The following is a 27,931-nucleotide window of genomic DNA, read 5'->3' as shown; positions in this document are numbered from 1 at the left end:
CACTAGAGATAATTGCAACTGTATCGTATCCATTTACATCTATTTGCGCTGTTAACTGGTCTATCTTATTACAGATGCTTCGTCCATTCAGATACAATGCTTTTAAATTTGACTTTTTAACATTATTAGACATCTTAACATTATTTTGTACTATAGCCCTATTTGTCTTATCGCTATTTTTTTCTTACCTGGACCCTCTTTGTTAGTGCATTCTTTTGTTTGTATGCTCTGTTTGCCCGAACAGTTCCTCCTCGGCGGGGCCCCAATTCAAATTGTGAATTTTGTTAATGTGCTTCCTATGGACTGGTTATAACAATGATAATGTCTAAGTGTAATGGCCAGTCTGCGAGATCAGCAATAATTATTGGCCATCTTAAGTTTGATGGGACATTGTGGAAAAGATGATTTAACTAGATATATCCATAGGCTGTAAGGTCTGGAACTCCCTCCCTAAAGCCACACCTTGAATAGTGTGTACAGTTTTGGTCTCCTAATCGGAGGAAGGATATTCTTGCTATTGAGGGAGTGCAGCAAAGGTTCACCAGACTGATTCCCGGAATGGCAGGACTGACATATGAAGAAAGACTGGATCGACTAGGCTTCTATTCACTGGAACTTAGAAGAATGAGAGGGGATCGCATAGAAACATATAAAATTCTGACAGGATTGGACAGGTTAGATGTAGGAAGAATGTTCCCGATGTTGGGGAAGTCCGGAACCAGGGGTCACAGTCTTAAGGATAAGGGGTAAGCCATTTAGGACCGAGATGAGGAGAAACTTCTTCACTCAGAGAATTGTGAACCTGTAGAATTCTCTACCACAGAAAGTTGTTGAGGCCAATTCGTTAGATATATTCAAAAGGGAGTTAGATGTGACCCTACGGCTAAAGGGATCAAGGGGTATGGAGAGAAAGCAGGAAAGGGGTACTGAGGTGAATGATCAGCCATGATCATATTGAATGGTGGTGCAGGGTCGAAGGGCCAAATGGCCTACTCCTGCACCTATTTTCCATGTTTCTATGTGTCTCTACCTCTCTTTCATCCTTTAAGACACTCCTTAAAACCTACCTCTTTGACCAAGGTTTTGGACATCTGCCCTAATATCTCCTCATGTGGCTCGGTGTCAAATTCTGTTTGATGATGCTCCTGAGAAGCTTCTTGGGATGTTTTACTACATTAGAGTCACTGTATAAATGCAAGTTGTTGTTCGCAGAAGAATCCCCAGCGGAGTATGCCTAGCGGCTGCATCGCTCCACGCTACTTAGTTTGGCAGAAGGATTCTCATTAGTCCCCCTAATTTACAGTGGGTCAGATGTCTTTCAAGCATCCTTGGGGTGTAGGATGTTGAACCTCAAAATTTGCCCACGTTGAGCCCTTTTATCGCTAATAAATTGGGCACAACGAGGTCCAATCTTTATCCCCCCCCCCCCCCCCTCCCCCAATGAAAATGAAAGATGATTGTTAACTTTATATAGCTGGAAAATTTTCCTTGTGCTCAAGATCAGAAACTGCTTTTGAAGAGGAAGTTTTTGTTACATTTATTGCACAGAGGAAATTTCCCTCCATAGTTCCATTAACATTTGCTTCTGATATTTAGTTGTTAACCTTCTGCCCATTCAGCATCTACCCAGAGTCATTTTGTTTCTGATCAAGAGGGGAGTCCGTGAGTGCATGATTGCACCTTGAAAAATAGATGGAATGATGCGATCGAACGATTCAACTGAGTAAGAAATAAAGAAAAGAAAAATACCCATAACATATACTGAAAAAGGAGTAACACTGAAGTCTCTGAGGGTTGTAAATCTATGGAATTATCTGCCCCTGAGAGCTGTGGAGGTTGGGTTATTGAATATATTTAAGACAGAGATAAACAGAATTTTGAGCGATAAGGGAATAAAGGGTTATGGGGAGCGGGCAGGGAAGTGCAACTGAGTCTATGATCAGATCAGCCATGATCATCTTGAATGGCGGAGCAGGCTTGAGGGGCCAGGTGGCCTACTCCTGCTCCTATTTCTTATGTTATGATTACAGAGCAGTGATCTAATCTAGATTTAAAGATATCTGAAAATAAAGCTTGAGCAGTTTAAAAAGCTCCTTCATACTTGAAGTTAGATTCTTGACTTTAAATCACCCCATGTACCTGTGCTATTCTTTCCTTGTTTGTGGAATGTCATTTCCCCCCCCTCCCAATTTGCTAACCTATTCTCCTAAAGGTATGGACTCGTGGTGAAGGGCTGATTGCCCGCTTCAGTGCTCCTATTGCAAGTCAGCGCTCGAAGGACTACTGGTTGGGAAATTGAAGGTCCACAGACCCTGATTTTTTCATCCATTTAAATTGATGGATGGAAAACATCAGAATGCAGGCTTGCAATTTTCTTTCTAGTGATTCTTACCAGCATTGTTTCGCCACAAGTGCCCGATTAGGGAATCAGCTTTGTGATTCCACGGGTATCTTAACCATATGTGAGTCTAGACAGTGAGTCTTGGAAGGCAATTTATCGAGGAAGGCATCGCGGTCGATTCATATCCCATCATCACTCAATGTTCATGCGTGCAAACGTTTTTGCTGGCAGCAGTTACCGTTTCTGCCATGGGTGTCCGCCATGGACTTAATGCATGGTGACATTCTCATTGATGATTAAGGTAATCACTGCAGCTTTATTGAGTTCTATTCTGCAGTTAATTATCATAAAATAACGCTGTCAGTGCATCTGATAAATGTTTATTTCATAAGCAGTATCATCCAAACAAATGTCTCTCCAAATAGTCCATTAGTAGTCTGGTACTTTCTACAACACTCTAATTTAGCAGCAATTCATTACTTCTGCATCCACCTAATTGCAAAGAAGGAAAGGCCTTGTAATGTATGTAGTAATAAAATTCTAAAGGTTTGTCAGTAGGGTCAGTGCACCTTAAGGTCGTTTAATGTAGATTCTGCTGCTTGATCCAAATGTTCCTTTGATCTGTAGATGGCAGAGAAGAATCTAAATTTGACTTCCAACGATATCATAGACTTTAAAACAACAGATGTACGTGTTTAAGGTAGAGATGATTGCTCCTGGAATATAGAGCATTTCCTTATTTTGAGCACCTACAACCAAGATAAAGTGCTCCCAAGTCAAAATATAGTATGGATCAGTTGCAGAGAAAAGCTCTTTCTTTTATAGTTTAATAAGTTTTGATCTATCGGTTAACAATGAACAAGAGATTATATTAGAGCAATATAATACATATTTATATCTAAAGTAGATATATAGGGCCCAAATTTCAGGCCGCGCCTAAAACGGCACAGCCCGGACCTCGACGCCCATTTTTCGCGCCAGAAAGTGCGCCTAAAAAAAACGTACCTATTCGGCTCCCTGCAGGTCCTCTGGAGCTGGGCGCAGCGCAGCACGAGCTGTTGGGGGCGGAGCCAGGTCCCTGCGCTGAAAACAGTGCCGGGACCTCTGCACATGCATGTGCAGTAGCTCCAGGTGCCCAAAGCTGTGGGAGGGGCCTGAAGCACGCAGCCCCTAGCCCTGGCCGAATGGCCTCACTGGGGCTGTGTGAATAAGGCTCCTCCCACCCGACCCGACCTCCGCTCCGCTCCCCCCCCCCCCCCCCCGGACCTCCGCGACTCACTCTCCTCTCCTCTCTCTTTCTCCCCCCCCCCACCTCCGCGACTCACTCTCCTCTCTCTTCCCCCCCCCCCCCCCCCCCGGACCTCCACGACCCCCCCTACCTGTAAATCCAGCCCGAGGTCTTGGGCCCAGCCGTTCAGCTTCCTTCTCTCCTTCCCTTCCTCTCTTCCTTCATCCTCTCTCTCTTTCCCTTCTCTCCCTTCCTCCTCCCTTCCCCCTCCCTTCCCCCTCCCTTCCCCCTCCCTTCCCCCTCCCTTCCCCTCCCCCTCCCCCTCCCCCTCCATTCTCCTCCTCCTACCCCACTTCTCCCCCCCCCTCCCCACTTCTCTCCTCCCCCCCACCCCCCCTTCTCTCCTCCCCCCCCCCCCCATCTCCCCCTCCCCCTCCCCTTCCTACCCCCACCCCCCTTTCTTCCCCTCCCATTCCCCTTTCCCACCCCAAACCTGGTACCTTTCCCCGGCAGAGGAGAAGAACCCCTTTCTGGACTTTTAAAATGCATTCATGTAGAGCCCCCCCCCCCCCCCCCAGTGTTTGGACTCATAGTTCCAAATTAAATTCCATTTCCTATCTACCAGAAAGTTTGTAATCCTAAAGTGCACATGGAAGAAACTACGAACTTTAATCAAATTTGGGATTTTTAAAAGATGGATGTTGGGTCGGCAAGAAATGGGGTGGGGTCCATCTCTAAAGGGCCACTTTGGACATTGGAGCTAATCAAATTGTCTGGGAACTCTCTCAAACTTGCCCCTAGAAAACATTAGCATTCAAACAATGGAAGAAATAGTATCACCCCACCCAGAGGATCAAAATGTCACATACATATTCCAACACCTCTTCAACAGGCATAGAAATATCTGGCTCAGGGTAGACTAGCACAATGGACGACAGCTGATCAACTTTGAAAAGCCTATTAACGCCAGATTAAAAACACTTAATCAAGTTTCTGTTAACTGGGCTGGGCAATTCGGGGGGGGGGGGGGGGCGCGGTGGTAGATAAGGAAACCTTTTTGGGATATATCTATCCCCCAGTTTTACAAGGAAAAAACTAACAGAACACAGACTCGAACAAGGACACAGATTGCCACGAAACGCCCCCACCAGCTGGACCATGCCTGCCCACCTGTCCTTCGTGGAAAAGTTTTTCACAAAAAACCCCTTTGACCACAAGGCCATAAAACAGTGTCAGCACGTAAGGTCCTGAACGCCCTACGAAAGAAGGAGAGGGTGGACCCTGTCAGGTGGTTCCCTGAGCAGACTGTCAAACTCGTTTGGCAGAACATCTCATCACCAGAGCTGTCACACAAGCACCAAGACGTAGCTTGGTTGGCGGTAAGGAGGGCCCTACCCGTCAGAGCATTCATGCACAGCCGACATCTCGGCAGCACGGCACGGTGCCCCCGAGTCGGCTGCGGGGCGGATGAGACTGTCACCCATCTCCTTCAGGATTGCGCCTTCACAAGACAGGTTTGGAAAGAGATGCAGTGGATGCTGTCGAGGTTCATCCCGAGCAGCTCCGTAACACAGGACTCTGTGCTCTATGGGCTGTTCCTAGGGACACACACCGAGACAGACTCACCTGCTGGAGGGCCATCAACTCGGTCAAAGACGCTCTTTGGTCTTGCCGAAACTTGCTGGTCTTCCAGAGCAAGGAGATGTCCACGTCTGCGTGTTGCAGACTGGCGCAATCCAAGATCCAGGATTACGTGCTGAGGGACGCACTTAAAATTGGTGCAGTCGCCGCAAAGGCACGGTGGGGAAGGGCCACAGTTTAAAGCCCTTCTGCCACGGTAAACCCGGGGGCAGGAATCAGTATAAAACTCCCCTCGGGCCGTACTTGTAACTTTTTTGTGTACATGGAGCACCATGATCTGTAAACACCTAGGTAGTGCCATGTACAATGCAAGGTCTGTTTCGTGCTGCACGTTGGAAAGGAAAAGTGTAAATGTACCGTCACCCATTACGTGTACTGTATAGTGACACGTAATGTAATTTGTTGAATGTACTACAATGTATCCCGTATTGTACCGAATTGTACTTGAAATGAAAAGCTAGGAAATGTATCGAACGGAACTGCGGTCAGCACCCAAATGTAGTGTATGGGATTGCTGACCGCAGCTAAATGTACTGAACTGCTTTTGAATGTACTGTACAAATTTTTATATGAATAAAGTATATTTTGAAATTAAAAAAAGGACACAGACACAGACACAAGCAGCCTACTTCCTCTATAGTGAAGAAATGGAATAGTGAAGGAAACTACCAGAACTCATCAAGAATTGACTGAGCACGAGGCCCACGAAACGGAAGGTTGTCAGTAACCAAATTGACATCCACTCTACAATCTACTTCTGAACGACCCAACGGGTGAGAAATTACCAAAAGGGACTAACTAAAACTATTCCTAACCAAAGAAAGTGGGTACTTACCCCATACATCCAAAACGCAACTTACCGCATCAACGGACGCACCCCAACCGAAGACTACACAGTCTGGGGTGCGGCTCGCCTAGAAGGCCAAGTGCAGCGAACCCCGCAACCGCGATTCACCGGCAACTGTCTAAAGGGATTGGTGAGCATAGCCCCTGAACCCCTCAGAGCTATAACTTAGTTAGTTAGGGGAATTGGGAGGGGGGAGGCTGGGATACTGGTGTAAATGTATCTGCATTCTCCTCTTTACCCCATTTAGAGTTTAAGCTGTATTTTTTTCCCCACAGGCTGTAATTTGACATTTTATTCAATGTGTTGTACCCCCAGTGTGTATTGGTGTGCCTTTTTACTTCTTTTTAAACACAATAAAGCCATACCTGCTTCCTACCTTGAAACCAATTGTCTGTCCAAGTCTGTCACAGTCCCTTCATAATTCCAGTGTCTAGAACCAAGGGTGTGGGAGCAATTCGAAACTGCTCATATAAGGTCAGAAGGGAAAGCTGACCCCCTGCAAACCACCCCTTACATACCCTGGAAGACAGAGAAAATTGGAGGACAGAATTATGCCTGACTGGTTTCTCACGTGTCTTGGCAAATGACTATAGGGGACATTGAGATTGTGGACTGGGAGCAAGCTGCATACACTCCCTCTACTCTATAACGAGTATAGAGCAATAATGAATATTCCCTCTCTCCAACCCTGCTGGCCCAGCACTTTAATAACCTCTCTGCCTTGCCTTATCTTTCCCATCTTCAAAAAGCTTCCTTAATACCTTGTCAACAAAGCAGCCTTCCCAAACTCGACTCCCTACTCCTGTTGGCTAAAATCCCACCCTCCACTTTGTGAAGTGCCTTGGGATGTTTTCTACATTAAAGGAGCTGTTAGAATTTATTGTGCTGCATCTGTATTATGATTTAATCCACTCTGTCTTGGGTCTAGTATATGTCACACTTAAATCTGAATGTCATGCTTTAATGATTGTGTTAACCACCATCTGTTGAGTTAACAATGCTGATTTGCTTGAATATCTAATTGTCACTAAAAGGTTGGACATGTCGGGACAAATTATATATTCTAATCACAAATGAGGAAGCTGCACAATGAACCAAAATGTTGTTTTCAAAGCTATCAATCTGAACGGACAAAACCACTAGCCAATCAAATCACTCAAGTGCTTTTGTATTGCTTTTTGATGCACTGAACTGCATATCCCTAATAATTACATTTATAATATAATAAATACATTAAGCAATACATGCGTCTTAAAAACAAGTCACAAAGGTTATCCGCAATCTAACCCATTAGGATCACAGAATGTTACATCACTGGCTATTTGGCCGTTAAGCTGGTGTTTTTCTCCATGTGAGCCACCTAGCCAAATCACACTCTCCAGTTCGCTCCCCTGACCATTTAATATTCTATTTTTTCACGTAACTTTATTTATAGACTCTGCTTCTTCATCATTTTGTGGCAGAGAATTCCATCTTATAACCAATCTCTGTTTATAGAAATATCTTCTAACCTTCTCTTTGATTCTTTTTATTAAGATCTTAAATTTGTGCTTTTTTGTTACTGTCTTGCCATCCTGTGGAAACAACTTCTCATTATTTACTGTACCATAATCCTTCATAATCTTCAGGATGTCTATCAGTTCACCCTTCTCGGTTCCAGTGAAAAGTGCCCTAACTTTTCAAGTGGGAAAAAAAAACCAGAAGAAAGGATCAAGATAAAATGTGGAAGAATAAAGAGAAGTTAAGAGAAGAGAAGGAAAAAAGTTAAGGAAATAACTTTTACTAAGGAAGGAGAAAAAGATAAGGAAGCCCTATTTTGGGAGGGGGAGATCCTGTGCTGTGCCAGCCAATGTACATGTAGATGCAATACATCTGTTAGAAGTATGAGTAAATAGTGAAGTTTTATGACTGACTGCTGCATTTGGTGAGGGCATATGGTAGCGGGGTGGGAAAGGAAGAGAATCATGCTGGCTGCATGCTGTTCAATAGGACAGAAATTCAGCCCCCAAGCCTGGAGCGCTGAGATCCAGACGCTAGCACTATTGCAGTGTGGTGATGCAGATATTAAAAGACATATGTCAGAACTATCCATGCTCTAAACTCCCCATTAATGTGGAATAGGTGAGAGTTACACCAAGCTTCAAAACTTGGTTCGGTGTCTCGTATTGTGGCCTAGACTTTCCAGCTCGGTTGTTTCCCTGCCTTCTCTTTTCTGGGGGGCAGTAGCCCCAGCAGCCTAAAATGTGTGGATGGGTGAGTGGGCGCATGCCAGAGATGTTAAAGTGAGGGAAGCACATTCACCACAAAATTTCCCTCCATTTTGCCTAATTGAATGCTGGATTCTCCAACCTCCTTTTCTCGCAAGTCCTTGAATGTGTTGTCTCCTCCCAAATCTGTGCCCATCTTTCCCGCAACTCCATGTTTGAATCCCTCCAAACCGGTTTCCGCCCCTGCCACAGTACGGAAGCAGTTCTCATCAGTCACAAATTACATCCTTTGTGAGTGTGACAAAGGTATCCCTCTTCGTCCTTCTCGACCTGTGCAGCCTTTGACACGGTTGACCACTCCATCCTTCTCCAACGCCTCTCCACCGCTGTCCAGCTGGGTGGGACTGCACTCGCCTGGTTCCATTCTTATCTATCTCATTGTAGCCCGAGAATCACCTGCAATGGCTTCTCTTCCCGCTCCCGCATTGTTACCTCTGGTGTCCCCCACCTATTTCTCATCTACATGTTGCCCCTTGCCGACAACATCAGAAAACACAGCGTTAGTTTCCACATGTATGCTAATGACACCGGGCTCTACCTACCACCTCTTCTCTTGACCCCGCCATAATCTCAAAATTGTCAGACTGCTTGTCCAACATCCAGTTCTGGAGCCACAAACTCCGTTCCTTAGCCACTGACTCCATCCCTCTCCCTAACATCTGCCTGAGGCTGAACCAGACAGTTCGCAACCATCATGTCATATTGAAATGAGCTTCCGACCACATATCCACAGCATAGCTAAGATCGCCTATTTCCACCTCCATAACATTACCCGTCTCTGCCCTTGTCTCAGCTCATCCACGCCTTTGTTACCTCTAGATTGGACTATTCCAACGCACACCTGGCTGGCCTCTCACATTATACCTTACATAAACTTCAGGTCATCCAAAACTCAGCTGCCCATGTCCTAACTCGCACCAAGTCCCGCTCACCTATCACCCCTGTGCTCGCTGACCAACATTGGCTGTTAAGCAATGGCTCAATTTCGAAATTCTCCTCCTTGTTTTCAAATCCCTCCATGGCCTCACTCCTCCCTATCTCTCTATCTCCTCAAGCCCCCCCACCCCCACCCCAGATATCTGTGCTCCTCTAATTCTGCCCTCTTCACCATCCCTGATTATAATCACTCAACCATTGGTAGCCGTGCCTTCTGTTGCCTAGGGCCTCCTAAGTTCTGGAATTCCCTACCTAAACCTTTATACCTCTCTTTCTTCCTTTAAGACGCTCCTTAAAACCTATCTCTTTGCCCAAGCTTTTGGTCACCTGCCCTAATTTATCCTTATGTGGCTCAGTGTGAATTTTTTTGTATTATAATACTCCTGTGAAGCACTTTGGGACGTTTTACGACATTAAAGGTGCTAAATAAATACAAGTTATTGTTGTTGGATGAGGTGTTGCCAAGCTCTGGGGTCCATTGTTCTCAGGCTGCAAAGGGTGCACCCACCCCATTGAGTATTTTGAGGCATCAGCTATGTTCCCCAGGGCTCTCGGACCTCATCACATCCCATTAGTTCTCTCATGCCCCTTTCAGGTTGCACTCCCAATGAGCATTCCCAGACACCAACATCCCCAGACCCCATTCCCACCTCCTTCATGGCTCTGCTGCCAAACTCTCCTCCATCCGCTCCATTACCACAATGCAACCACTTCTGCCTGGCCTCAGCTGACCCTCTGCCCCCCCCCCCCCACCCTTTCCTCAGACACACGTTCTCTTTCAATCAACTGTGGTGCCACATCTCTTAGTACCCACACCTCCAGTCCAGTATCTATTGCTTCCCATCTTTCTTCCTTAGATCTTAAAAAAGGTAAGAGATATTGAGCACATTAATAGAGGAATATTTGTAGAGATCACTTTGCCCACTCTGACATCAGTTGTGCACTCTGCAAGGAAATTTGCTATCCACATCAACTCACTGAGATTAAGCCAAATTGTTGCTTTAATTAGTGCATTAGTCAGTTCCTTACTGGCCAGTTTTGTGGCATTGATGGCGAGGCCAGCATTTATTGCCCATCCTCCGATCTAGGTCGCCGATGATTTGATCGACTGAGTGGGTTATGATCTCGGATAGGTGTAGCCGAAAGGCATTTCAATTAGGGAGATGTGGCTGGTCAGTGTTAAGCAGAGAGGCTCAGTGTGAACAGGACTGGCAGATGGTCACTCCCTATTCCCCTTGGGTCTGAGCAATTGCTGGTCACAGCTGGAGTTACAATAGCGCGGTCAAACACACAATAGAATTTGAAGCTACTGCTGTGATAAGCGAATTCTGGGGGAAGATATTGTAGCCCAGGTCACTGGCTCAATTTTCCCTGGTCATTTGCGCCGTTTTTTTGGCGAATTTATTTTTTTTCAAGTTTCCCCCTGCAATCTGACTTAGTTACGATTTTTCTAGGCCAGTTTTTTTTTTATATCATGTCTGCGCTGTTTTTTTCAATTTTTTTGCAGTTTGGCAAACATTTTTTCCTCCTAGGTCGGCGTATCTGGCCACTCCCGAAAAACCTTCTGGGCATTTAAGAAAACGGTGCTGAAAGACTCCATTGTTTTTAAATCGAAGATTTGGGAGGGAGTCAAGAACACTAAAAAGTCATTAATAAAGTTCAATAATACAGTGCAAGAATAACAAGGCTATGGAAGCGGATGGAATTCCCGCTGAGGTGCTAAAGTATGGTGGAGAGGCACTGTTGGCGCAGAGACATGACCTCATCTCTTTCATTTGGAGGGAGGGGAGCAGGCCGGGAGATCTGAGATGCAGTGATCGTGACCATCTTCAAAAATGGGGACAGGTCCGACTGCAGCAACTACAGTAGAATCTCCCTGCTAAAAGCCACTGGGAAGGTATCACTAGAGTTCTCCTCAGCCGTCTTCTCCCTGTGGCCAAGGAGCTCCTCCCTGAATCACAGTGCGGATTTCATCCCCTATGGGGCACAACGGACATGATCTTTGCAAAGTGACAGCTGCAGGGAGCAGCGCCAGCCCTTATACATGGCCTTCTTCGATCTTATAAAGGCCTTTGACACTGTCAATGGTGAGGGCTTATGGAGCGTCCTCCTCCGTTTTGGATGCCCCCAAAAGTTTGTCAACATCCTTCGTCCTGCTCCTCGACGACATGGAGGCCGTGATCCTTACCAATGGATCCATTACAGACCCAATCCACGTCCGGACCGGGGTCAAACAGGGCTGCGTCATCGCTCCAACCCTCTTATCAATCTTCCTCACTGCCATGCTCTACCTCACAGTCAACAAGCACCCCGCTGGAGTGGAACTAAACTACAGAACCAGTGGGAAGCTGTTTAACCTACACCGCCTCCAGCCCAGGTCCAAGATCACTCCAACCTGTCATTGAGCTGCAGTACGCGGAACACGCCTGCGCCTGCGCACATTCTGAGGCTGAACTCCAGGATATAGTCGATGTATTCACCGAGGCATATGAAAGCATAGGTCTTACGCTTAACATCCGTAAGACAAATGTCCTACACCAGCCTGTCCTTGCCGCACAGCACTGCCCCCCAGTCATCAAGATTCACTGCGCGGTCCTCGACAACGTGGACCACTTCCCATACCTCGGGAGCCTCTTATCAACAAAGGCAGACATTGATGCGGAAATTCAACATCACCTCCAGTCTGCAAGTGCAGCCTTTGGCCGCCTGAGGAAAAGAGTGTTCGAAGACCAGGCCCTCAAATCTACCACCAAGCTCATGGTCTACAGGGCTGTAGTAATACCCGCCCTCCTGCATGGATCAGAGGCATGGACGATGTACAGAAGACACCTCAAGTCGCTGGAGATATATCACCAATGATGTCGCCGCAAGATCCTGCAAATCCCCTGGGAGGACAGGCGCACCAACATCAGTGTCCTCGCCCAGGCTAACATCACCAGCATTGAAGCACTGACCACACTTGATCAGCTTCGCTGGGCAGGGCACATAGTTCGCATGCCAGACACAAGGCTCCCTAAGCAATTGCTCTATGCGGAGCTCCTTCATGGCAAACGAGCCAAAGGTGGGCAGCGTAAACGTTAGGACACCCTCAAAGTCTCCCTGGTAAAGTGCGACATCACCACTGACACCTGGGAACCCCGGCCGAATAACGCCCTAGGTCGAGAAAGTGCATCCAGGAGGGCGTTGAGCTCTTTGAATCTCAACGCAGGCGCAGGCAGCGGAAGGAGCATGCGGCAAATCAGTCCCACCCCCCGCCCTTCTCCCGACGAACGTCTGTCCCACCTGTGACACGATCTGTGGCTCTCGCATTGGACTGTTCAGCCGCCAAAGAACTCACTTTAGGAGTGGAAGCAAGTCTTCCTCGATACCGAGGGCCTGCCGGTGATGACTTTTTTTTTTAAACCTGTCAACGTAGTAAATATAAATTAGTTGCATTTGAGAAGTTTTCTCTTTTTTACTCACTCATGCGCCACCACCGAATATCTTGAAGCAGGGCTGCAGGGTCGTAGCTTTGGCTGGCACAATTGGCCCCGGACACGGGCTCGGGGCTCGGCTGGAAAACAAGCCAGGGAGGTAGGGAGGAGGGCGAATATATTTTATTCAAAAGTTTAATAAACAGTTCTTTTGTACATAACTTTAATAAAATTATTCTTGTATCAAACTTTACTTCTAAATTACTCATTAAGATCACTTAAAAACTTTAAAATCACTTACAAACTTTTAAACTTGTAAATTTACATAACTTATAAAAAAACTTTTAATTTTGAGAATAGCTAAACAGTAAGAATAATAACAACAGCAAAGAAAGACTGCACCCACCCATCTCTCCTCCACCTTATTCCAGGATCGCATGCTGCACTTGGTCTTGAACTCTCCACCACCCCTGCCCGCAGGCGGTGGCGCAGTGTTTCTGGGGTTGGTACCAAGCTTATTCTTCCTAAGATCTCGGGTACTGCTCACCTGTTGAAACATAGAAACATAGAAAATAAGTGCAGGAGTAGGCCATTCGGCCCTTCGAGCCTGCATCGCCATTCAATAAGATCATGGCTGATCATTCCCTCAGTATCCCTTTCCTGCTTTCTCTCCACACCCCTTCATCCTCTTAGATGTAAGGGCCATATCTAATTCCCTCTTGAATATAGCCAATGAACTGGCATCAACAACTCACTGCGGCAGGGAATTCCATAAGTTAACAACTCTCTGAGTGAAGAAGTTTCTCCTCATCTCAGCCCTAAATGGTCTACCCCTTATCCTAAGACTATGTCTGATATGTCCTTACTATACAGTATAAATGCACACGAGGCCCATACTTGTGAAGGTCACTCTGTGACCAGATACCTTTATTACCAAGACCTCGAGTGATGAAGGTGGGTGGAGCTTCCCCTTTTATACCTGAAAGTCCACATTAGGAGTGTCTCCCACAAGTTCACCCCCTTGTGGTCAATGTTCTCGAGGTGTAGAACTTAGGTCAGTTATACATGGGTTACAATGATAGTTGAATGCATGACAATGTCCCCTAGTTCTGGACTTCCCCAACATTGGGAACATTCTTCCCGCATCTAACCTGTCCAGTCCCATCAGAATCTTAGACGTTTCTACGAGATCCCCTCTCATCCTTCTAAACTCCAGTGAATAAAGACCCAGTCTCTCCTCATATGACAGTCCAGCCATCCCTGGAATCAGTCTGGTGAACCTTCGCTGCACTCCCTCAATAACAAGAACGTCCTTCCACAGATTAGGAGACCAAAACTGAACACAATATTCCAGGTGAGGCCTCACTAAGGCCCTGTACAACTGCAGTAAGACCTCCCTGCTCCTATACTCAAATCCCCGAGCTATGAAGGCCAACATACCATTTGTCGCTTTCACCGCCTGCTGTACCTGCATGCCCACTGTCAGTGACTGATGAACCATGACACCCAGGTCTCGTTGCACCTCCCCTTTTCCTAATCTGCCGCCATTCAGATAATAATCTGCCTTCGTGTTATTGCCCCCAAAATGTATAACCTCACATTTATCCATATTATACTGCATCTGCCATGCATTTGCCCACTCACCTAACCTGTCCAAGTCACCTTGCAGCCTATTAGCGCCCTCCTCACAGCTCACACTGCCACCCAGTTTAGTGTCATCCGCAAACTTGGAGATATTACACTCAATTCCTTCATCTAATTCGTTAATGTATATTGTAAAGAGCTGGGGTCCCAGCACTGAGCCCTGCGGCACTCCACTAGTCACTGCCTGCCATTCTGAAAAGGACCCGTTTATCCTGACTCTCTGCTTCCTCTCTGCCAACCAGTTCTCTATCCACGTCAGTACATTACCCCCAATATCATGCGCTTTAATTTTGCACACCAATCTCTTGTGTGGGACCTCGTCAAAAGCCTTTTGAAAGTCCAAATACACCACATCCATTGGTTCTCCCTTGTTCACTCTGCTAGTTACATCTTCAAAATATTCCAGAAGATTCGTCAAGCATGATTTCCCTTTCATAAATCCATGCTGACTTGGACCGATCCTGTCACTGCTTTCCAAATGCGCTGCTATTTCATCCTTAATAATTGATTCCAACATTTTCCCCACTACTGATGTCAGGCTGACCGGTTTATAATTAGCCGTTTTCTCTCTCCCTCTTTTTTAAAAAAGTGGTGTTACATTAGCTACCCAGCCAGTCCATAGGAACTGATCCAGAGTTGATAGATTGTTGGAAAATGATCACCAATGCATCCACTATTTCTAGGGTCATTTCCTTAAGTACTCGGGGATGCAGACGATCAGGCCCCGGGGATTTATCGGCCTTCAATCCCATCAATTTCCAGAACACAATTTCCCGCCTAATAAGGATATCCTTCAGTTCCTCCTTCTCACTAGACCCACTGTCCCCTAGTACATTCGGAAGGTTATTTGTGTCTTCCTTCGTGAAGACAGAATCGAAGTATTTGTTCAATTGGTCTGCCATTTCTTTGTTCCCCATTATAAATTCACCTGAATCCGACTTCAAGGGACCTACGTTTGTCTTCACTAATCTTTTTCTCTTCACATATCTATAGAAGCTTTTGCAGTCAGTTTTTATGTTCCCTGCAAGCTTCCTCTCGTACTCTATTTTCCCCCTCTTAATTAAAAACCTCTGTCCTCCTCTGTTGAATTCTAAATTTCTCCCAGTCCTCAGGTTTGCTGCTTTTTCTAGCCAATTTGTATGCCTCTTCCTTGGCTTTAACACTATCCTTAATTTCCCTTGTTAGGCATGGTTGAGCCACCTTCCCCATTTTATTTTTTCTCCAGACAGGGATGTACAATTGCTGAAGTTCATCCATGTGATCTTTAAATGTTTGCCATTGCTTATCCACCATCAACCCTTTAAGTATCCTTTGCCAGTCTATTCTAGCCAATTCACGCCTCATACCGTCGAAGTTCCCTTTCCTTAAGTTCAGGACCCTAGTTTCCGAATTAACTGTGTCACTCTCCATCTTAACAGAAACATAGAAACATAGAAAATAGGTGCAGGAGTAGGCCATTCGGCCCTTCGAGCCTACACCGCCATTCAATGAGTTCATGGCTGAACATGCAACTTCAGTACCCCATTCCTGCTTTCTCGCCATACCCCTTGATCCCCCTAGTAGTAAGGACTACATCTAACTTCTTTTTGAATATATTTAGTGAATTGGCCTCAACAACTTTCTGTGGTAGAGAATTCCACAGGTTCACCACTCTCTGGGTGAAGAAGTTTCTCCTCATCTCGGTCCTAAATGGCTTACCCCTGATCCTTAGACTGTGACCCCTGGTTCTGGACTTCCCCAACATTAGGAACATTCTTCCTGCATCTAACCTGTCTAAACCCATCAGAATTTTAAACGTTTCTATGAGATCCTCTCTCATTCTTCTGAACTCCAGTGAATACGAGCCCAGTTGATCCAGTCTTTCTTGATATGTCAGTCCCGCCATCCCGGGAATCAGTCTGGTGAACCTTCGCTGCACTCCCTCAATAGCAAGAATGTCCTTCCTCTAGTTAAGAGACCAAAACTGCACACAATACTCCAGGTGTGGCCTCACCAAGGCCCTGTACAACACCTCCCTGCCCCTGTACTCAAATCCCCTCGCTATGAAGGCCAACATGCCATTTGCTTTCTTAACCGCCTGCTGTACCTGCATGCCAACCTTCAATGACTGATGTACCATGACACCCAGGTCTCGTTGCACCTCCCCTTTTCCTAATAAAGAATTCTACCATATTATGGTCACTCTTCCCCAAGGGGCCTCGCACAACAAGTTTGCTAATTAGTCCCTTCTCATTACACATCACCCAGTCTATGATGGCCAGCTCTCTAGTTGGTTCCTCGACATATTGGTCGAGAAAACCATCCCTAATATACTCTCGGAAATCCTTCTCCACCGCATTGCTACCAGTTTGGTTAGCCCAATCAATATGTCGATTAAAGTCGCCCATGATAACTGCTGTACTTTTATTGCACATATCCCTTATTTCTTGTTTGATGCTGTCCCCAACCTCTCTCCTACTGTTTGGTGGTCTGTACACAACTCCCACTAACATTTTCTGCCCTTTGAAATTCTGCAGCTCCACCCATACCGATTCCACATCATCCAGGCTAATGGTCCCTCCTTACTATTGCATTAATTTCCTCATTAACCAGCAATACCACCGCGCCTCCTTTTCCTCTCTACTTATCCTTCCTAAATGTTGAATACCCCTGGATGGTGAGTTCCTAGCCTTGGTCACCCTGGAGCCATGTCTCCGTGATGCCAATTACATCATATCCGTTAACTGCTGTCTGCGCAGTTAATTTGTTCACCTTATTCAGAATACTCCTTGCATTGAAGCACAGAACCTTCAGGCTTGTCTTTTTAACACACTTTGCCCCTTGAGAATTTTTCAGTAATGTGGCCCTTTTTGTTTTTTGCCTTGGGTTTCTCTACCCTCCACTTTTACTATTCTCCTTTCTATCTTTTGCTTCTGCCTCCATTTTATTTCCCCACTTGTCTCCCTGCATAGGTTCCCATCCCCCTGCCATGTTAGTTTAACTCCTCCCCAAAAGCAGTAGCAAACACTCCCCCTAGGACATTGGTTCCAGGTGCAGACCGTCCGGTTTGTACTAGTCCCACCTCCCCCAGAACAGGTTCCAATGTCCCAGGAATTTGAAATCCTCCCTCTTGCACCACTCTTCAAGCCACGTATTCCTGTGAGCTATCCTGCGATTCCTCCTCTGACTAGCACGTGGCACTGGTAGCAATCCTGAGATTACTACCTTTGAGGTCCTACTTTTTACTTTAGCTCCTAGCTCCCTAAATTGGTCTCGTAGGACCTCATCCTGCTTTTTACCTGTGTCGTTGGTACTTATATGCACCACGACAACTGGCTGATCACCCTCTCTTTTCAGAATGCCCTGCACCCGCTCCAAGACATCCTTGACCCTTGCACCAGGGAGGCAACATACCATCCTGGAGTCTCGGTTGCGGCCGCAGTAACGTCTATTCCCCTTACAATCGAATCCCCTATCACTATCGCTCTCCCACTCTTTTTCCTGCCCTCCTGTGCAGCAGAGCCACCCACGGTGCAATGAACTTGGCTGCTGTTGCTCTCCCCTGATGAATCATCCCCCTCAACAGTACCCAAAGCGGTGTATCTGTTTTCAGGGGGATGACCTTCCTTGCACTGCTGGTCACGCATTTACTACCTGGCTGTGTACCCTTTACCCATGAGAGGAGTGGGATGGCGTCGGCGGCAGGCGGCAAGTTGGAGGGCCCAGGCGGCAAGTTGGAGGGCCTGGCATTGAGCTCTTCAGAGGCTGGTGTGGGGATTGAAGTGGGAGTGACCTTTGATTCTGTCAATGGACGCAGGGCAGGGCATGAGCGTGTTCCCTTATTGCAGCAGCTAACTCCAACATACCGTCCCTCAGGCGCCCTGACAGTGTCTCAACAACCTGCAACATTCCTTCCCTCGTGTTGAGCAAAACTGTCTAAACTACTTGCAATATCCCCTTCCTCATGGTCAGTGATGTGGTTTGCACTACCTCTGACATTCCCTCCCTCATGGCCACTATTCCCTCACTGATAGCCCCGGACATCGTTCCCATTTCTCGTGTCTTCTCCCAACGGTCCCGCTACCTCATGACTCACCCCACTGATGTCGTCTAGGAGTGATCGGGTAAGGTCAATGCTCTCCGCACTCAATGACATCATCTGAACCACATCGGTTAGATCCTGCACCTCAAGAGAGCATGGTCAAGCTCTCCTTCCCCTTTTCCCCACTGGTGTGCCTTGCTGCACCCCACCACTGGGACCCGCAGCCTGGGACGGTGGGGCCCTGGGTGTGCCTCGCTGCACCCCACCACTGGGACCCGCAGCCTGGGACGGTGAGGCCCTGGGTGTGCCTCGCTGCACCCCCCATCACTGGGACCCGCAACCTCAGAAGGTGTGAAACCATGGAATGTCCCACCAGCACTCAAACCACTAGTCATGGAAGGGGCTGTCACCGCAATGAGCGGCAGCTCCTCCAGAGTCAGTACAAGAGTGGGAGCTTCATCAAGATCCATCCCCTCCCCATCCCTCTTCCCCTCACCCCCACGTTCTTGGTCTGAAAGATATTCTCCTCTTCATGCTCATCCTCGTCTGAATCATCTTCTGCATCGTCACGGTTGGCCTCAAGTTCTGCAAAATATAACAGAACAGACAAATGGTTAGCAACAGAGGAGGGGGCAGGGTGGGTGGCATGAGTAGGCTCACACATCGCAGGCAAGGCAGCAGGCTGATTTGAAGGACCACGATGAATTTGCAGGACTTACCCTCTCCCTGAAGTGTGGGCCCAGCTTGTGCAGTACTGATTGCTTTGATGGGTCCTGCCAGGAGAAAAGCAGTGATCCTCTCTTCCAAGGGCGACAGTGCGGGCAGATCCTGTTCGAGTTATTTCTCTTTTATTATGTACCACCTTCCTCTGCAAAGATGAAAACCTAACTTTTTAAAGAGGGTATCTTTCTGCTGGGTGGGACATACAGATGGTCGCATTTACAATTGCATTGAATAAATGAAAATATTATTTACACTGACTACTTGACCAAGGTCCTGCCACTTTTTACACTGGCCTCCAGATCTAGTGGTGGTCACCATTGCATAGTAATCTTCCACAACTTGGTTCCAGCGTTTCTTTATTTCTTTGGGTGGAACTTTTATGTGACTTCTGCTGGTGTCCAGCTCCTGCCATCTGTTCTCAATCACCGTAACTAGTGCCTCCACTTGTTCCTGTAAGAAATTCTTGGTCCTTGCACCACGTTGCATCGTATACTGTTACAGCTCCGATTTTTCCAATGCTCTCACACAGCACTCCTCCTCACACATACAACTGGCTCTTTAAAAAGGCCAATTGCCAACTCTGAGCTGTACAGAGCATGCACGTCCATTGCAACGACGTCAGAAACATAACCACCTTTTTCCGCGCATGCGCAGAAGGTGCAGCATTGTTTTTTAGCGCAGACAGCAGATTCCACCCCCCGAAGCGACTGGACAGGTTGCGCGGCGCCAAATTTGAAGTATACATCGGGGAAACCTTGACAAATTATTTCCGGCGCAATTCTGGCCTCGTAAAACGGGCATAACTCTGGCAATATGCTAGAAAACGGGTTTGGGCAAAATTGAGCCCATAGTTATGTCATATAGGCCTTTGTCTGCAATGTTAATAGACCGTCTGACCCATGCAGGATATTTTTCAGTGTATTGTTTCCAAATTGGAGAGTTCTCCTCAATAAGACCTGTGGTGGTGAAGTCCATGGTGGACTGTTGTTCCAATTAATCTTTGACTGCCACATGCCCTAGCTCCCAGGCAGCATCAGAGAGATTGGCCCAGAATTTGTTGAAAAAATTGTGTGATTAATCCACACCGTATTAATGTGCAAATCGGCAGGCGACCTGTGGTAGTTTTGCACCGTTGTGCTGTTAGCTTCACAAAAAAGGGATCTCGACCTTGACTTCGAGTTTCATGAAATTGTTGTTAATTTGCACATTAATTGCCCATTAACTCACCATTGAAAGTTAAGTCTAGTAATTAACAGCCTAAGTACCTTTTAATGTGATTATTGTTAATGATTGCCAGTCAACCTCTCTTGCTCAGAAAGTGAACAATTAAGAGTGGCATCTCATTCCTTCAGGTTGTAAATTTTTGTTGGAGATTTTAAAAATGTCAAGTTTTAAATTTGTTTTCATGCTTTTCTTTTGTCTCTTTTTTTGTCTCCCTCAATGCAATTTTTCTTTCCCTTTCTCTACCTGTACCTGATTTGATATTGAATTCACCCACTCTAATTAATCTTCTTTCTCAGTCCTGCCTCTTTTTTTCTCAATCCTTTAATCTATTTGGTTAAGGAGATACAATGTTTGTATTTAAATTAAACAAGATCCCAGAAGCCCTGTTGCCCTCATCATGCCATTTTCAGCAACTGAGTGGGCAAAAAATTATAAAATGAAACATGCACAAACAAGTCTAATTAATGAGGCTCGCCACAAGGCGCCTCACTCCAGCAAAATTTGGGTAATTGACTTCATTTTTCAAGCTGCAGTGCATGAGGAAGGCTGTTCAACTTTCCTCCCTGTCTGAAGCAACAATGGTGCAGTTCAGTAGGCTGAACTTTGCTGGAAAGATAGGTTTCATTTACTGGGCTATAAGGTAATCTGTATAGCCGTCATTGTTATTCCGGATGCCTCTATTGTTCACAAGGCGTCACTGGTGGGACTTTGTTTATATGCGATGGATTTATTAAACCCATCACCAGTCTCAAGTAGTGGCTTATGACTTTACTTAATTTTTGCATTGTTACCATACAGCTTGATAGTGCATCAGGAAAATGAACACAAAATGCTTTAGACAATGTGATGTTTCTTGCCCCTTTGTTACCTGTGTTGCTGCTCACAGTGCCAGTCTCTGTACTTTCACAAGATGCTGCCATCAGCCTGTTTGATGCAGCCAACCTATGCACGTCGGCTTTTTAGGTTTCTTGCGGGCTAGATTTGGCCTCTGGATACTTATGATTTCCTGGAAGTGAGGGCAGTTTTGTGCAGCTGGTGTGATCCACCGTAGTTGGCACAGGTGATGTCGTGCTTTGGCCAAGATACTGTGGCTCCCTAATATAGGTAATGATAGGTACAGTAGTAATTCACTAATATAAGTAGTGATAGATAACCATAGTAGCTCATTGTGATATTCTGGCTAGTGATACAATAAAAGCTCCCATTAAGCTGACAGTTGCCAAGTATGGTTTAAAGAATGGTTTAAGTATTAGTAACTAAAGAGCTCAAACATTCATTCCATTTTTAAAATATAATATTTTATACAAGTAATAGCATCACAGTGGAGAGAAAATATGACCAGTTGGTCAACTATAATTTAAAAATTGAACCCAAAAAACTTTGGGCTGGATTTTGGGCTTTTGTGTTTTTTTTGACAAAAACGGTAGTGTTATTTGAAACTTACCATTTTTGCTGCGCTACCGTTTTTAGGCCTAACTTTCGGGTTTTACGTCTGCGCCAGGGCCGGTAAGGGGAGGGGGGGGGGTGTTGCACGAGGATTCGTGGTGCAAAACGCGAGTTTCGCCAAATTTAGTCCGGGGCCAGGAGCGCTGCGATAGAGGCCTTGGGGGCAGGGGGGGGGGATAATAAAATTGGAATAAAACATTCACAAAACCCTTAACTAGCAAATCGCTGAAAATGAATTAAACAATAAAAACGTTAACTTACCTTTTTTGCAGGTTTTCATACTTACCGCTGCTGGAGGGTTGTACTGGCAGGTTTGATCTGTCTGTATTCTGGGCGCGGCGTACGGGTCGGGAGAGTGCCGAAAGTACAACGGTGACGCAATCCAAGTCGTTACATGTTGGACCACCTCTTCCCGGCGGTACTTGAAAGCGTTGCCGCAAACAGGTACCCGAGGACCCCGCCCAAGCTTTGCGACCAGGTTTTCGCCGCGGAGGGTCAAATCGCGGCGAAAATCTGGTTACAAACCTGCTGAAAAACCGGCCTTAATTAAGGTCTTAAGGTGGCCAAGATAGCAGGTTGTGTCCAATCTGGATTTATTTAATCAAAATAGTACCATTATACCTTTCAGTTATCTTGCAGAAGCTAGTTATTAGCTGGTGTTAGATGTGACATATTTTCTGCTCACAGGTGCAGTAGCACATTAAAAAAACAAGGGGCCCAAATTTCCCCAGGAGTTGCTCCGTTTTTTTTGGAGCAACTTAATTTTTCTGGAGTATCATATTAGTTGCAATTCTGGCCATTTAATTTGTGCCAGTGTAAGTGAATTAGTTAGTTTTTTTTTGTGTCGTTTTTTTTTCAAGAGGGGGTGTTCCCAGCCACTTAGGCCAGAATAAGTGTCCACTTTTGTATGTTCTGAAAAACCTTGCGGACACTTTAGAAATCAGGCGCAGGTAGCTAGAGCTGGTGGGAGCGGTGGGAGCGGGGGGGGGGATTTTCGAAAGCATTAAACACTTCACTTTTAAAAAATAAAGAAAGAGCCATCATCAATAATAAATGATAAATAAATCAATCAATAAATAAATTTTTTTTAAAATCAATAAATAAAAAATTAAAAGTTCCTACCTCATCTACTGCAGCATACTTAGTCATCGTGTAAAATACTGATATATTTGAGATACATAGACATCAAAGGGGTAAGTTCTGGCAGGTCTGCTAATCCAAGAACAAAGGATTCTGCCTGCTGAAAAGAGTGCTAGTTAAATATGTCATATATGCATGCTCAAAGTAATTAAGTTTATATACTGGAGTATATTATATACACTGCCAACATTATTTCCTTAGCACTGCAAACAAAGTGGCCTAAATCTCCCTGTGTACACACTCCATACTGCCATGTTGCCATGGGAACTGTTCAGGGAGCACGGAAAGGCAGTGGCCGGCTTGTGTGGCAAGCCACTCGGCCCGGGATAGGGACTGTGAACATCACGTTGTCCCTTCAGCCAGGGATAGGGTCGCCCGGAGACAGGACGCGCTGGGGGGGGCCAGGAGCTACTGCGCACGCATGCAGACTCCACTGCGCACGGGCGCAGCTGCCGGCACTCTTTTCGGCGCAGGGCTGTAGCTCCGCCCACCACGCATTCCGATGCGCTGCGCCACAGACTTGGAATCAACGGGGAGAATACGGAGGTAAGAAATTGGCACCGTTTCTGTACTACAAAGTCTGCGCACCTCATGGAGGTGTGCCGTTCTAGCAGAGGGGGCAAACTTGGGCCCTAGATCTCTATTGATTTTCAAGTCAGCAGCTCCACCGAGATCAGCACTCCAGAGATTGCTGACAGGATGGTGGAAATAAGCACATGCTGCTTTTAGCTCTTGTGAACGCTAGAGCTACTTCTGGAGGAGATCTTTTAAGCATTCATCTGTGGTCCAGGCTTTGGAGTCACAGTAGATACATAAGGAAGCTTAGAACCAGCAGATCATCTGGTGGATTAACTACTTTGAAACATACAAAATTCTTACAAGGCTTGATGGGCTAATGCAGGGAGAATGTTTCTCCTGGTTGGGAGAGTCTAGAACTAGGGGTCACAGTCTTAGAATAAGGGGTCGGCCATTTAGGACTGAGATGAGGGGAAATTTCTTCACTCAGACGGTAGTGTAAATTTGGAATTCTCTAGTCCAGAAGGCTGTGGAGGCTCAGTTATTGAATATATTTAAGGCAGAGATCGTTAGATTTTTGGATATTAAGGCAATCAAGGGATATGGGGATCGTGCAGGAAAGTGGAGTTGAGGTAGAAGATCAGCCATGATCTTATTCAATGGCAGAGCAGGCTCGAGGGCCGAATGGCCTTCTCCTGCTCCTAATTCTTATGCTCTTATGTACTTCAATTGCTTCAGGCAGCAGGAATGCAAATACAGAATTTTGACTATGCACCAATTTCAATTATTTACTGGAGGTTCTCAGTTAGATACAGGGATGAAAAGCATTCCATCCGTCACACTTCAAGTGTTGCACTTAAATTCCAGTGTCACATAATCAAAACAGGATAAAGGAACACTCCCGAAATAAAAAATACCAGAGCAAGAATATCTATAGTCTTTTCAATTTATCTCTGCATGAACTCACCTACTGATTTCTTAACAGTTGGACTTTGTTGCCCACAGGGACTCATACCTACAATTTAACAGAAGAATAATGGGTCCGAGTTTGGTCAAACCTAAGTTCTGCCCATTTATCGTCAAAGACCGCTAAGATCCTGACGGTACTTTGGGCGGAAGTTTGGTGGAAAAAATGGGCGTTCCACGCTGATTCTGGGCGGCAGCAGGCAGTAGGTCCGATTCTGGGTGGCAAATGCAATCCTTGGCAAGGTAACGCCGAGGCTAGAGTTGGGCGCAGGGAGGGTGGAACGGAAAAAAAAAAAAAATCAACAAATGAGAAACAAACCATGACAAATCCTTCAGAGGACCCTATCCAACAAAATCGCTGCAAGAGAAATAAAGCAAACTATTTAATGCGGGTCTTCATATCGACCATTCAGGTAAGACCTGCCTCCACGCAGCAGTCTCGTCTGCTGCTGGAGCGGAGGACCGCCCGGACCAATCTCGGGAGTGAGCCGGCGGGAGGACTTTTTTCGGCGTTGCATGCCAGCGGACGCTCCCCAGCAGTCTTCTCACACCGCCGGCGTGAGTGCCTCATCAAACTCGCTTGGAAAGGAGCACGCCGAAAATCAGGGATCAAATTCGGGCCCAATATATTGGAATAAAGTTGCCACTTCAGGAAATTGCACCCAAAATACGCTCGAAATTGTGCTGGTTAGGTTATAGTTCAAGTTTTCAATAAAATTCATTTGCATAATCACAAACGTGAAATCTTCAATCAACCAGCGCAATCAGGCAGCGTATTAGAACCTATTTGTTTCTTTATATTTAAAAAGTTTTAAGTTATCACCAAAAATAAGCATTTTTAATAAGTGTCCAGTCCATCAACTGAGTAACCAGATCTTAAATCATCTGAAAATAACTTTAAAAAAAAACTATAGTGAATCATTTACTAGTTTCATTGGTGTACACTAATCAGTTTCTTAGTAAATACCGTTTGATATGAAAAAACTTTTAAAAGATTCCTACTGGTGCCTGTGCGCCTAAATTATTTTTAAAAATGTGTACAATTTGAAAACCCTTCCTGAACTAACGGAATCTCTCAATTTTACCCTGAGGGTGTGGCCAGTCTTGTGGATGGGGCCTGATCCGGGTGAATTCAATCTTAACCCAGCTTAAAAGATCACGGAAAACACGAATGTAAGTGGTTTTGGGCATAACTCTCTTTTAAAATTACCTAATCTTTTGTGCTGGTTTGCCCGATTTCCCCCGCATTGTGCTGATAGTAGCGTAAACACATAGAAACTCTACCCCATTGTGTTATACATAATTTAATTACCTCATCCTTATGAAATAGCACATACCCTTAACTTACTCTGAGCAGTGCAACAAAGGGTTTTTTTTATTACTAATTCATTCATGAGATGTGGGTGTTACTGGCAAGGCCAGCATTTATTGCCCATCCCTAATTGCCCTTGAGAAGGTGGTGTGAGCCACCTTCTTGAACTGCTGCAGTCCGCATGGTGACGGAATTCCCACAGTGCTATTTGACAAGAGTGCCAGGATTTTGACCCAGTGACGATGAAGGAACGGCTATATATTTCCAAGTCAGGATGGTGTTCTGACTTGGAAGGAACTAGGTTGCAATATATTAAAAATGATGTGTCTGCATATGCAGGGGTCACACTTCAGACATCTGCCCTACTTCATTGCAGATGCAAAACAATCTTAACATTGTATGCTTCTCATCTGCAATCTAAAATGAACTAACATACTCCAAACTTCCTTGTCAAAACAACAATTAAACTGAGTCACCATTGATTCTATATTGGACATTTTTGAAAGCCAGTCTGGCGCATAATGGTCCTAAGCAGTCATTTCAAGAATGCAGAGGAATTACACCCTTGTAGCCTTAGAGACAGAGATCTAAATTTTAGCAGCAGAATAATCCATTGCACCTTAAACGGTATAATGCATCTGTACTTATAAAACTGCATCTTCTGACTTATAAGCAGCATCACAGGAGATACATTAGCAATACATTAACAAACACATCACCATATACCACATGTCACATGTTATTAACAGCTGCAACACAATGTTAAAGCCAGTTACTGAGGGCTCAATTTTCCCCAAAGCATTTTTTTTGCTGTACTTGAAGAGTTACGCACGATTTTTTGGGACCCAATATGTCAAAACAAAAAGTGTTGTAAGTTTCCCCGTAGGATCTCTTCGTTTTGGCATGGCCTAACCCGACCTTTAGTTTTGGGGGTGGAGCCTTGATCTGCGCCAAAAAAATCAGGCTGCCATGGTAACCAGGGACACAATGCGAGCTGAGGCTGCAAAGTGAAGTATACAGCCACCTTCCAACACATTAAAAGAATTGAAAAACACACAGCACCAACTTACCTTCCAACCCCGCCCGAAGGCTCTCCGGTCTTATCGGTCGCCGGTTTGGGTCTGTCTCTCTCTCGCTCTCTCGCTCTCTGACTGGACCGAGAATGGGACCGGACTGGGTGTGTGAACCGGGGACCGAGAATGGGATTGGACTGCCTTCGGGCGGGGTTGGAGGTAAGTTGCTGCTATGCGTTTTTCAATTCTTGCAGTGTGTCCGGGCATCTGCTGCGCCGATTTCCTTAACTCTCGGGAAGGTTTTTCAGGACAGGCCACATACGCTGGTCTAATCAGAACTGGAGTAACTCTCAGCTGGCCAAACTTCCCTAAATGGCCAGAAGTGGTGTAAGTGGCTGGTTGCGCCCCCTTTGGCTGAAAAAAAAAGTTCGTAACTAACTGAGTTACGCTAGTGCAAATTGATTGGGGAAACTAGGGATTTTTAAGTTAGGCCAGAAAAAGCAGCCTGCTCAAAAAAAAACGGTGCAAATACTGGGGAAAATTGAGCCCTAATCTTTGGTGCTTCAGTCCTGTCGAAACTGAGCAGCACTTCCACAATTTTCAAAGTTCCTGGGCCAAACAATTAAACTCTGAACGACCTAAGCTTGTGTTTAATTCAGCAACAATTAGACTTTAATACCTTAAAGGGATGCAGCTGAAATTGAGCAGATGAATGCATTGTGCATCATGTAGTGTAAAATTCCTTTCCTTATCATCTGACTTACTAGGGCTATAAATTGTGTAGAGTGTGTTTTTAGCATCGTGGGTGATACACTTACTGTGTTGAAATTCCAGTGTCACATTTTGGAATCAGACCTTTATATATGCTGATTTATGCAGATAATAGGCTAAAATCTTATGTGCAAAATAACAAATCACAACTGAAGGCAAACTCATAAAACTCGAGGAAAATGGGTTTAAAACTTCCAATCAGAAAGCACCAAGGACATTTGGAAACATATCAATTATGTGGCGTCAGCATAATCTACCAATAAAAGAAACGAGTAGGGGCTGACAAAGTTTTGTGAAGTTGGTTTTAGCTGCCACATTGCATTTTGCACCCACTGAGAATTTTCATTAGTTTAATATAAAAATAACATTTCTAACAAACATAAAAAATTAAATAACTGACAAATTACTCATTCTCATTGAGATTCCTACATATTGTTGTAAGTCCTTTAAAAACGTTTTCTTGGGAGTTCAGGATTATGTTT

At 45.5% G+C, this 27,931-nt stretch overlaps 1 protein-coding gene across 13 annotated transcripts in view; it reads left to right on the top strand.

The window, feature by feature from the left end:
- LOC139273211 (cAMP-regulated phosphoprotein 21-like) overlaps positions 1-27,931 on the top strand; it is a 705,332-nt gene that overhangs the window by 323,892 nt on the left and 353,509 nt on the right. Inside the window, exon 4 of one of the 13 annotated variants that reach the window (XM_070889839.1) lies at positions 25,445-25,526. The exons of the other annotated variants lie outside the window; for them this stretch is intronic. The gene's annotated coding sequence lies outside the window, so the exon portion shown is untranslated. The remainder of the gene's footprint in view (positions 1-25,444; positions 25,527-27,931) is intronic. 13 annotated transcript variants of the gene reach the window in all.

The sequence above is a fragment of the Pristiophorus japonicus genome, chromosome 1, assembly GCF_044704955.1.
Source record: "Pristiophorus japonicus isolate sPriJap1 chromosome 1, sPriJap1.hap1, whole genome shotgun sequence".
NCBI lineage: Eukaryota > Metazoa > Chordata > Chondrichthyes > Pristiophoridae > Pristiophorus > Pristiophorus japonicus.
Note: the sequence above shows the minus strand (reverse complement) of the source record. Positions and strands in the feature narration are given on the sequence as shown.